Source organism: Pinus tabuliformis, chromosome 3_2 (genome assembly GCF_031772625.1).
Source record: "Pinus tabuliformis cultivar Carrire ecotype Pingquan chromosome 3_2, CPIR1, whole genome shotgun sequence".
Classification (NCBI taxonomy): domain Eukaryota; kingdom Viridiplantae; phylum Streptophyta; class Pinopsida; order Pinales; family Pinaceae; genus Pinus; species Pinus tabuliformis.
The window spans coordinates 85,662,554-85,674,789 of record NC_142302.1 but is presented as its reverse complement, the minus strand read 5'-3'; positions in this window follow the sequence as shown (position 1 = coordinate 85,674,789).

Here is a 12,236-nt window from a genome sequence, read left to right as displayed (position 1 = left end):
CCAGTTCAGCAACCAGTCGCTCTGAGAAGGTCTACAAGGGAAAGGAAAACTCCCAAAAGGTATGAAGATTCTGCTTCATCTTTTGCTTTGGTTACTGAAGATGGGGAACCGTCTTGTTATCAGGAAGCAATAGATGATACAGATAGCGAGAAATGGAAAAAGGCTATGGAAGAAGAAATGGACTCCTTAGCCAAGAACAATACCTGGGATCTGGTAGAGCTTCCTGAAAGGAGAAGTGTTGTTGGATGCAAATGGGTCTTCAAGCTGAGACGGAAAGTTGATGGTAGTATCGAAAGATATAAGGCGAGACTGGTAGCAAAAGGGTATTCTCAGGTTGAAGGTATAGACTTTCATGAGATTTTTTCCCCAGTTGTAAAACTTGTTTCTATGCATACTGTGTTGGCACTAACTGCGTTGCTTAATCTTGAGTTAGAACAGTTAGATGTTAAAACAGCTTTTCTACATGGTGATTTGAATGAAGAGATATATATGGAACAACCAGAAGGTTTTGTACGAGGTCGCAGCAGAAGATTAGTTTGCAAGCTCAGGAAATCATTGTATGGTCTGAGGCAGTCTCCCAGACAATGGTACAAGAAGTTTGATTCCTTCATGGTGAGCCAGAACTTTATAAGAAGTGAGTATGATCATTGTGTGTACTTCAAAAGTTTCAATGGCATATTCATTATCTTAGCTTTGTATGTTGACAATATGCTTATTGCAAGCAAAAGCATGGAAGAGATCAACAGGTTAAAGGCTCAACTCTCTAGGGCGTTTGATATGAAGGATCTTGGAGCAGCAAAACATATCTTGGGCATGGAGATACACAGAGATAGGAAAAATGGTAAGCTTTGGTTATCACAGCAGAAGTATGTGGAGAAGGTACTTGGAAAGTTCTCTATGAATAATGTGAAACCTGTTAATGTTCCCCTAGCTTCCCATTTTAAGCTTTCTTCGGTTTTGAGTCCTAGAGCTGATGAAGAAAAGCAGTATATGTCTCATGTACCATATGCAAATGCGGTAGGCAACTTAATGTATGCGATGGTATCTACAAGACCTGACATTTCACATGCAGTTGGAGTTGTCAGCAGGTTCATGGAAAATCCAGGTAAAGAACATTGGCTAGCAGTGAAATGGGTGCTTCGATATCTAAGAGGCACAAGAGATCATTGCATCGTCTTTAATGGTAGTGAAGGATCAGTCTGCGGATATGTAGATGCTGACTATGCAGGTGATTTGAACAAAAGAAGATCTACTACAGGTTACGTCTTTACTCTTGCAGGTGGAGCAATTAGTTGGATGTCAAAGCTTCAAGACACGTTTGCATTGTCCACTACCAAAGCTGAATATATAGCTGCTTCAGATGCCAGTAAAGAAGCAATCTGGTTAAAGGGTTTGCTCGATGAAATTGGAAGAACGCAGGAGAAAGTGAGTGTATTTTGCGACAGTCAAAGTGCTATTCACTTGGCCACAAACCCTACCTATCACAGGAGAACCAAGCACATTGATGTGAAATATCATTTCCTGAGACATGTGATCGATGGTGGAAAAGTAGCTCTTAAAAAGGTCCATACACGAGAAAATTGTGCAGACATATTCACAAAGCCAGTTACAGTAGAGAAGTTGCGGTGGTGTTTAGCTTCTCTTGGCTTGCAGGAGAGATGATGAATGGGAAAATTGTTGTCAAGGTGGAGTTTGTTAGTTTGACAACAAATTTGGGTAAATGTAGTTAAACAGTTTTGTAACGAGTAATTTAGTTATGTATGTAATGGTAGTTATTCACATGAATATATCGAATGCTCATGTAGAGGAAAATTCATTCTTGAATAAAGCAGATACAAATTCAGTTTTATATTTCTTAGTCTTCTCCCATTTTCTTGCTATTCTTTCTTCAATCTCTGCTATTATTTCAACAGTCATGGCTTGTGTACTTGATATGGCCACGAATTGATGATTGGACCCTAGCTAGAATGATGTGTGTATGGTTTGGTACTCATTTGTTATATGTCTATATACAATTGTTATAGATGTATGGTCTTGGTTATAGTTTTAATAGTAGGGAAAACATGCCTTGTGAAGACATTGTATGCAATTTAGGTCATCATGGTGCTATTGGTTTGTTATTATGCTAATGTGTTGAATGAGGTAAAGTAGGAGATGAAAATCATCAAAGTGAAGTGGTAGCGTTAGACCTCGAGGTGAGAGCACGTTGTCATACAGGTTTATATGTTGGGAATGCAGGTGCGTAGGTTAAGGATTGTTATATGCATTAGGGTAACATACACTAGGTTTATATACATGTCTTTTGATGCTACGACCACATACATGATAGATGATAGTTGATTAGTATAGTAATATGCACATGGGTTGGAGAGTCAAGAATGATAGTAACATATGGCTGTAAGCATTGCTATTGTTGGTTAGGTTAGATAACCTAATGATTATGTTATATTTTGTTGATGAGTATGTTATAGGTTAACATGTTGTTGTTATATGATAGTTCGCTTGGTGATTAGGTTATATGTTGCTGATGAGCATGATATATAGCTTATTGTCGTTATATGCAATTAACTTGATGATTAGGGTTATTTCATTAAGATCTTGATTTCGTGATTTGGACTGGTCATATACGTGATGGTTATGTTCATTGCATTGAAGATCATGATGTTATATGTATTGTTAACCTAGTTTGACCTATGCAAATGGTTATGGTTGTGATATTCATGTATGAGCTGACATACTTGTGATATAGTGTCATAGTAATCTAGATTGATCGTACATATGTGATTTTTGTGCATGAACGCGAAATTCTTATGAGTTTACGATGTGATCATGTTAGTTAGTTACTATTATGGATATCATGATTTATATTTGAGTTGATATGTTGTGAAGTTGTACCATGCTAACCTAGCTTGATTGTGTAGACAAGAGAGCCTCCCCTAAGATGCATTAACATATGAACTTGCTTATGTCATCTAACTTGTGCTTGATTATTTGATTATGTCATATATTTGGTTTTCAAATGTTTGGTGCCTAATATTTCATCTAGTTGAGTCATTTAACTTGGTTTGTTTAGAAGTTCATTGAATATTTGATTAATTGCATAATATGAGTATGTGTTCCAATAATCTTGTTTTGAGATGATTGTATTAATACATATGTATTGAGACAGTTGATAGGTACTTGAGTGTAGTAGGTGATAGTTGTAGCATAATGTCCAATGGCTATGAGTTTACTATGGCATGTTGGTTTGTCTTGGTAAGGGTTGATTTCAATTGATAGATATGATTGTCTTGATATTTGGAACATGTGGTTGACATGTGTGAGAAGTTGCAAGAAGCTTGCTGGTATTAGCCTCACAATGTAATAATTTACGTTTTTATATCACTAACAATTGGTTGATGGGGCAATGCATAGTAAACCTCGAATTGTATCAGAGTAAAAAGGTAAAAGGAAGGAGTTCAAGGACAAGAATTCCTTTGGCTATGGTTGGAAACCCGAATTCCAAACTAATGAGCTCTTTCCACATATGAAGTCTTCTTAACCTTTATTTGTCTGAAATTATGTGGATACATGCTATACTCACGAACATTTACTTGACAGGTATATTAGCTAGTATTTAGTTACATGTGGATTTGTCAAAGGATTGGAGTCCCTTGAGAGATGGCGTGGATGTGTTGAGTAGAAAGAAATGTGCTTGCCACAACAAAATGAGGTAATTGGTGTATTGTTGTGCTTATTTATGCACTAATAGTTATGTTTTAATGACAACATGATGTAGGGAGTTCAATGGTTATAGAGGTTTCCATGAAATCTATAAGAAGGCTCAGGTTGAGTTTCCCTGGGAACCATGGGGATTGAGTCATGGTTTTCATTTTTAGTCTTGCGCTTTTCATATTTTTTTATTTTCTTGCACTTGATTTGCAGCTTTATTTATATCTAGAGTATGGCCATACCACTTCATTTGTAGAGTCATGTTTTTATTGGCTTTCATGGTTTTCTTGTTGTTGTTGTTTCCATTCTTGCCTTTTATGTTTTGAGAATGGAGAATTGGTTGGGAAAGAGAAAATGTTGATGGAACTTGGGGAGAGTTGTGCGGTACTCGAAAGGTAATGTAAGGTTTAGATGAAGCTCTGTGCATGAGTAAGTGCAGAGGAAGGTAAGACTATGATAGTCGGTTAGACCAGTTGGTTCCATTGTGGTAAAAGGATGATGACATAACAATCATGGGAAAGGTAATCAAGAAGGGTCAGTTGAATGGATTGGAGGAGTCATATGCCTTCTCTATGCAAGGAACTGTTCTTCTCAATATTTCACATGTGTTGCATGAATAAAGGAAATTCTCTTAACCTTGACCTTATAATATGTAGAAATTTTGTTGTGATCATGATTACGTTGATGTTTATATAGGTATACATGTAGGCATGTATATATGTTATGTTGTTTATGGTGTTGGACCTACCAACATGTCAGGGGATCTCCCTGGTAAGAAATCCCAATTATACCTCAGACCGTTTGGTGTAGGAGTCCCAGTAGTGGGTCGTACAATATCTCCTTGACTATGGTTTCGCACAGAAGTAAGTAAGATGTCCCTGTTGGTTGCAAGGGTGTGACATATGTAGTAAGTGAAGGAAGGTGCATGAGCGGTTCTAACATAGAGAGGGTGAGGTTAATGCACCCTTTGGAAACCTGTGAAAGCATAGAGTTAAGAAGGGAACACATGAGCAAAGATGCATCAAAACATGGAAGGCAAGTAAGCTAGCAATCCAAAGTGATGGTTAAACCAACAACACATTACAAAAAGATTTATTAAGAAAACATATACATATATCATTTAGAGTAAACAAGATAGTTGAAATACAATATGACATATGAATGAAACATGATGGCTCTGTTATATTAAGAAGTGTAAGTTCTAGTCATATAATACATCCATGTCCAACCACTAGTTCCGACAAAATAACATTACAGTCATTGTCATCTGCTCTTGCAAAGAGATATACTAGCTCTGTGCAGTGCAAAAGCCAAGGATTGTTACAAGACTATCCAAGATTTCTCTAAGATACTCCTATTGGAAGCTTGGATAACCAAAAGCCTATATAATGAGTTATGATGGACTATATGTAGCAAAGGGTCGGGTGGCCCTTGACATTCCCCTTTATGAAAGTTCAACTACCATGATGACTCTTCATCTACTCTATGACTGTTACATCCAACTATCGACACTTGAACTTACACTTGACAAGATGTTACATTACAATGGAAATGTACCCATGTGAGACAAAATGACTTGAGCAAGCCATGCAAGATATCACTATGACTCGGAAAACTATTGGAAGACCAACTCTTCGACATCCTCATGGTGGTTGATGGTAGCAAAATGATGCCAAGATCAGTAGTCCGCGATGGTGTCTGTGTACTCTAAGGTGAAATATTTCTGGAAATGAACTCTTGCCTCTATAGCATCTGAGCACATTGCTTGGGCTCCTCTATCCAACTCGTCTGATAGCATGGACATCATATTCTTGGGTGCAGCTGGAGCAACAACATACTTATGCATGGATCAACAAGTCTAGGCTAGTGGCTATGCGCATCAACTCATGAAAGTACGATTCAAGCTCTTGTTAAACTTATGCGTTTGTCTTCACCTGCGTGAGTGTCCCAATAGATGGGATCACATGTGCATGCATGATGACATCCATACTCTTGAATACCCATGCATGGGAAGCATGTAGAATAGTGATGAGCTGTGGGATATCTTCATAGTTTTTTATCTGACTTCGAATGCGTTCCTTCATCTCGACTGCTCTGGGCTTCATCATTTTAGGCAAGTGTAGTGAGGCTACATAGTATCTCATTATCCATGTTTGCATGTAATCAACAACAACATGCACGTTCAAATGGAAAACTGCCTTATGCATGGTACCAAACTTGGAATACAACGCCCGCATGACTGTGTTAATGGACTATAATTCATCTAGTATTGCCTTCTTCAATTCTTCTCAGGTGGATGCTGTAACAAATTCTCCTCCTTGCTTAGTCGCCTGTAGCTCCTTATCCATTTGCCCATTATCAGCAATGAGGAAGTGAAAACTCAAGCTAGTGGCCACAACCTATGCTTTGGTAGAATTGGCCAATGTTGTTGGATGTTTGTGCATGTCAGACACGATCACTTGTTCCTCAAACTGCACAAGATATGTATGATCCTCCGTAGTCGACACTATGCGAGATTGCACAGCTCTATGTTGTGACTCAATGAATGAGATGTTGTGCATCTCTCCTTTTGGTTGATCTCCAAGGATCTTTAGTGTCTCCTTGGTATTTTGGGAATCGCTCCTCTTCCAAATGCGATGAAGCTGGTGGGTCGACCTCTTGGTGGTAAGGCATGAGGTCAATATCTTGCTCTATCTCTTGTTTCTCCATATTGGTATCCATTTGTTCAAGTGCTTGCTCTATATCCTGAGCAAAGTCCTACTCCTACAATGGTTCACCTTCTCTGCATGATGCCAACTATTCTAATGAGTATACTACCTGTACGAGCATAGTTTCATCTATTTGGACAAGTTGTGTCCCCTGTTGTACATGTTCCTATTGCGCTTCCTTCTCCTATCCGCACAACTCCTGTTCCTTCTGGACTTTCTCCTTCAACTCATGCAACTCCTTCTTTGTTTCCTCCATTCACTGTTTCTCTCTCTGACTTTATGCATTTCTCTTGTCCCATTGTTGCCTCTTTGTCTCTATTGCCAAAGATGCTTTCTACAAAAGTGGGTTTGCTCAAAACTTTTAGATTTTCTCTTCCTCGATGTTGTCAACAATATTCCTCTTGCCCTTGTCATGCACTGGAATGTTTACCTCTACTGCTGCTTCTTTTGGTGCTCTCCAGGATGCTGCTTCACGCTGCTTTGCTACCCATTCCACAGAGAGGCTGATCGGTTCATTGATTCTGGAGAAGCTGTACCAATATCTCCATGGGTCTTCCTCTATCCAATGACATGCCGACTGGATCCAGTCAAATTGTACTCTCATGCAGTGGTCTTTCACAAGATAATGTGGGACATACGGATAGTAACTTTGGGCATCAAATGGATATTTCTTCATCTCCTCTACTTCGACATCCACATGCTTGAAACTCTATATCTCATATAACCTAATCGACAACGAAAGAGTAGACCAAGTTCCCTCTTATTTCAATGTAGCCTAGATAACAATCTTGTCGGGATGTGATATGATACTTCCTACATGACGAGTTTTTCCAAAGGAAACTTCAGTAGAACATGTAGACGATTCTCTGTGATGTACATCCGTGTGAAGGTGCTAGACAGTGAAGCATACCAATTAGCTATGTCAATTAGTGCCTCTATTATTTCCTTCGACATGCAGGGTGGATCCTGTTCAAATATCATCTTGTAAAATAGGGTGAAAAGATGAACGGGCATTTGTGTGATAGCTCTTTTGATGCTGCATTCGGGCAAAATCTTACAATAAGTGTTCAAAGAGGTCTCTATTGATGTCCATGCCCAATTCAAGCCCAGGAACTCTTGATGGGCATAGATTACGTTCAAGATGTAGGTGAAGATGTATATTTTTGCTTGCATACCATTGGGAGGCTCTCGAACCCTTGTTACCTGTTCCTTCAACTGATGATCCAACATGTCAGACCAGTTGCATGCTTTGAATTTTCTGGCTAGCTGGTCCAACGTGATCACCCAAATCTGTGGGAAGGTTTCCGTGCTTTCTTGTCCATACAAACGATATCCAAGAATGACCAATTATTGATATTCCTTCCATAGTATCTTCATCTTATACTCCTCGTTGGGTTTCATCCTGAATTTAGTTGGCTCCTTCACCTAGTTCTTCAAGATACCTCTGGAGTTGAGATTGCTGTTGGGTAGGTTGAAGGGAGTCCCCATGGTGATCACAATCTTCAACATATGATACATCTCATCATAATCCTGTGCCCTAAAGGTAGAAATATATGTCCCACTGACACTTCTCAATGTCATTGTCCCTGGATCAGTGTGCTAGACGATCCAATATATCATGTTCGTGCATGGGAGGACGAGATAACTGCATGCAATCTGGTTCAAGTTGGACTTGTGGATGTTCACATAGATTTGGCAGTCTTCGAGGTATTCCCAAAATGTGCCTACAAATGCATCATTGACCTCCTTTCATTTTAGCTTGATTTCCTTGCCTACAATCAACTTGGTGTCTTCATAGATCGGTAGACTTGTAGACACTCACTCAACTGTTACTCTAGTTTCACTTTAGTCAGTGTACTTTGATCCTTCTCTCTTGGAGGCCATTGATCCTGAACTGCTAAGAGGTGGATGAACACTTGCTAGATCTGGACACATAGCGACATGCATCGTAATAAATATGTCAGCTAAAACCAAAGAAAACTAAGGAACAACATGCAAGAAACCTAGGGATTGATTGGCATATTACATAATTTTTCCTAGGAGACTGGGAGAATGGCTACCAAAACTACACAAAAGGAATTCTAGATTGTTTGTGATGCTGGGTGGCTACTATAATTGTGCAATGCGCAATTTCAACTCGCAGTGTTTGCAGGCCAGGTGACTACATTGTGCAATGTTCTGGGCCAATAGTCACTGTCCCTTAGAATTGTGCAATGCAAGACTGGAGGATAGCCACTGTGGAGTACTAAAAAGGTATGTTTTTTATGATCATTTCAGTGGCTTTTCAGTAGAACTTGTAAACCTTTTTGCGTCATGAACTTGGAAAAAAATAAAGAACTATAACAAAACATGTGAGATTAATATGCAAGACTTAACCGCTAACAATTGTCATTCTCTCGTGCAGGAAGGGGTGAAAATGAGGAGTTGTTGTTCCAAAGAAAAATACAAGGACAAGGTAACCGTTGTCCCTTTGACGGGAGACCGAGTACAAACAAGGCTAAGCAGATCAAAGCAAATCGGCCCTGAAAAGGAGGAAAAGACACCAGCTCGGCGCAGGAGGGAAAAGAGATGATTAAGGATTAACGGTTTGGCGAATCCCTCAGGATCCTTGATCCTGAGGGATCGCTGCTTTATTTATCTTGTTACTTAGACATCTTTGCCATCACCCTTATATAAAGGGACAACACTGTTAGCTTTGAGAGTGAGACAGGATTATGCTTTTATGTAATTTCTGTTAAGATCAAAAACTTTGATCATCGAGTCTCGATAAGAACTGGTTCATTATACTTTTGTTTCATGCATTAATAAAAACTTGGTGACTATTTCATCTCTGCGTCTGGATTAACCTAAAGCGGTGTACCCTTGGAGGCTAAGGGCCCGGCCCTGGAGGACACTGGCTTCTATATTATTACGATTTGATTTCTGCGTGATTTGCTTATCGTCGTTATTTGGTAATCTGATATGCTTTATAAGTTTACATCACATGCTCCATTAAGATTAATTTATTAAGATTTCTACAGACAGAATTGTTGTATTGACTCTACATCATATTACTGTTCCTTTCAGAGTTGTTTGAATTTTATTACTCTTAACCGAATATTGTTACTATTTTATTACAGAGCTTTTGTGTTGTACATTCATGTTACAGGATTCATCTTGAAAGTTATGTTCTTTACGATTGTTGGATTCAGAAGTAACACTGTTCTATTTTGAAACGCAGTCGTATTCCTTCTAATTGGGATTGATGCTTAGATCAGATTACTATTCAAGCGTGTTGTGTGCGTATATGGTTTCCAAGCGCTGTTCCATAACTTAGCAGTAATCAGAGCTATTCCATTAGTGTGTGCTGCTTGATCCGCCTTAAGAGTGAAAGATTGATGTTTGATTACGGTTAATGCATTTGAGTTAGTAGATTAAGTGTGATCGTTGCTTGAGAGACTTAGTTGTTTAATTTCTGTTCCATTTCAGAATTGTTTTTCCATTCCAGATTTGTTGTTTGATTTCTTATTTGATGTTCTATTTTCTTATCTGCTGTTCCATTTACTAGCATTTGTTGATTTGGTGTGGGAGATGATCTAAGGCTGTAGTGAGCCTCGACATTTACTGTCTGGCTCCCAGACCCGTGGTCTGTTCTCTAATTTCCTTTCCATTAGTTTCCAAAGGGATGGGTTATCGCTGTCGAACCCTTGACTGATAAGTTGCCTAGTTTTCTGAGTGTGTGATTTATTCTTTTGAAGTAACTTAGTTGTAGATAAGCATCTGTTTACTCTTGTATTCTTGAACGTTGTACTACTAGAATTACTCTGACAAATGATAGCCTCAGACTGAGACACTCTTTGAAATAACAAAACGCTCCCGGATTGACATATTAATGTGAGGTAATTAGAGGTGAAAGAGACCCTGTTTATAGATCTACAATCAGTAGGCGGAAATGCACATTTTTTGAGAGGAAGACAGAGCCTTCCCTATCAAGACTACATAATGCTATCTTGGTGAGGCAGAGTCCTGGCCAAGGCTACGCAGACCTGCCGACAAGCAACTGAAAGCAATTGTGAATGTGAATGCATGGTGATACTGAGTGTAAGCAGGAGTGAATGATCATGCATGCAAATAGTGAATGAAAGATTCAGAAGATGGAACAACATGGATGTGGGTGGAATGAGTCACTGAATCAGTGAGCATTTGTGAAAAATATTTTCATGCATGCGACAACAGTGAGATGCTAATGAAAACCAAAACAATGCTAGTACAAGCTAGTATGCATGTAAACGATAGCAATCATTCACAGAAATCGAGGAAATAACACTCATACAAACCAAAACACAAAAGGAGATAGAAATGATGCAATAGACAAGTTGAGAGGACTTACCTGTGAATAGCTAATCTGGATGTGTCGAAGACTTCTAGAGGTGTTGTGGGATGTCAGAGCTCCAAGATTGATGTGAGTAAGTGAGCTCTGAATCATTGAATAAATAGGTTTGAGGCTCATGAAAAGCACACCACAAATCTAGGAAAAGCTGACACTTGGAAGAAAGATTCTAAAACGATGTTTGTGTAACCTCCAACTGCTAGAAATAGGTCACTAAAATCTAGGGATGCGTTTTGCATGTTGCTCTTTCTATTCAGAGAAGAAGAAGTCCATGCATGCAAGTCCAGTTTTCCTGGTCCTAGGTGGATCTGGTCAACTCAATGGCACATGCAATATCTTGCTGAACTGAGGGGAAAATTTGCACATTCCTGAGAGGGAGATAGGCTAGCTTCCTAGAAGGAATGCATAATGTCTAGGCTAAGCAGCTGACTACTGCCCAGAATTGCGCAATTTTTGGGCTGAGAATCTCTGTTGGGAGATATTGCATGGGTTTTGCAGTGAAGGGTGATAGGAATAATTGCACAATTTTAGAGCCCAGTAGGCTTCCAGACAGGATTTCACAATTGCTGGAGGGAAGGTTAGTTCCCCTCTAGAATTGTGCAATTTATTAAGGGAGTTTCTCAGCCTGCAACTGGACCAAGTCGAAAGAAACAACCTGCGAGGGGATGCAATAAGCCATAATGCACAGGTTGAAAATCTGCTAGAAAATCACCAAATCTTGTGTACTTGACAAGGAAAGACATGTTGTTGAGGAAGGTTGGTAGGGAGGCTCCAAAACGAAGCTAAGGAAAAAATTTGGATGGTGGTTGTAGCCACTACAACACTTGGCGAGATATTGCTAGAACTCTAGCTCTTTGAATGGACCTTGTTCGTGAAAAGAAAGTCTTGTTTGGTTTTGTTATATTCTTTCCACGACTGTCCTACGTAGTTAACCAGGGGGTTAGAGGGGGGGCAGAGCACCCCCTTCATTGTATTGATTGTGTAGCAGGGGGGTCATATGGGGGCCAACAACCCCCTTTGTCCGGGGGGTTTGAGGGAGGCCGGTAGCCCCCCTCTATAAGGTCCATGGCAAATTTTTTTGTAGCCTATATTAGGTTGGGTGGACCTACCTATGGTTTTGTGCATGTTTTTCACACATGGTTTTGGACGTCATGGTTTTCGGTCCATGGTTTTGGACACAATGGTTTTAGATCCATGGTTTTGGATTCTTTGGCATGTATAAATATCTATTGTAACATTGAAAGGAACATAATGAAAAATCAATTTGGTAGTCCTGGTTTTTGGATCTAGGGGAATATCTCTGTGTTTATGTGTTTTATGTGTTATGCTCTCGCATTTTTTATTTTCTGCGTTTTAGAATTCTTATGCACGTAATTTCTATACGGGGTTAAGACCTACATTTGGTATCAGAGTTGTTTTGGCTTCAAGGGGACGCCTTTGTTTCTGAG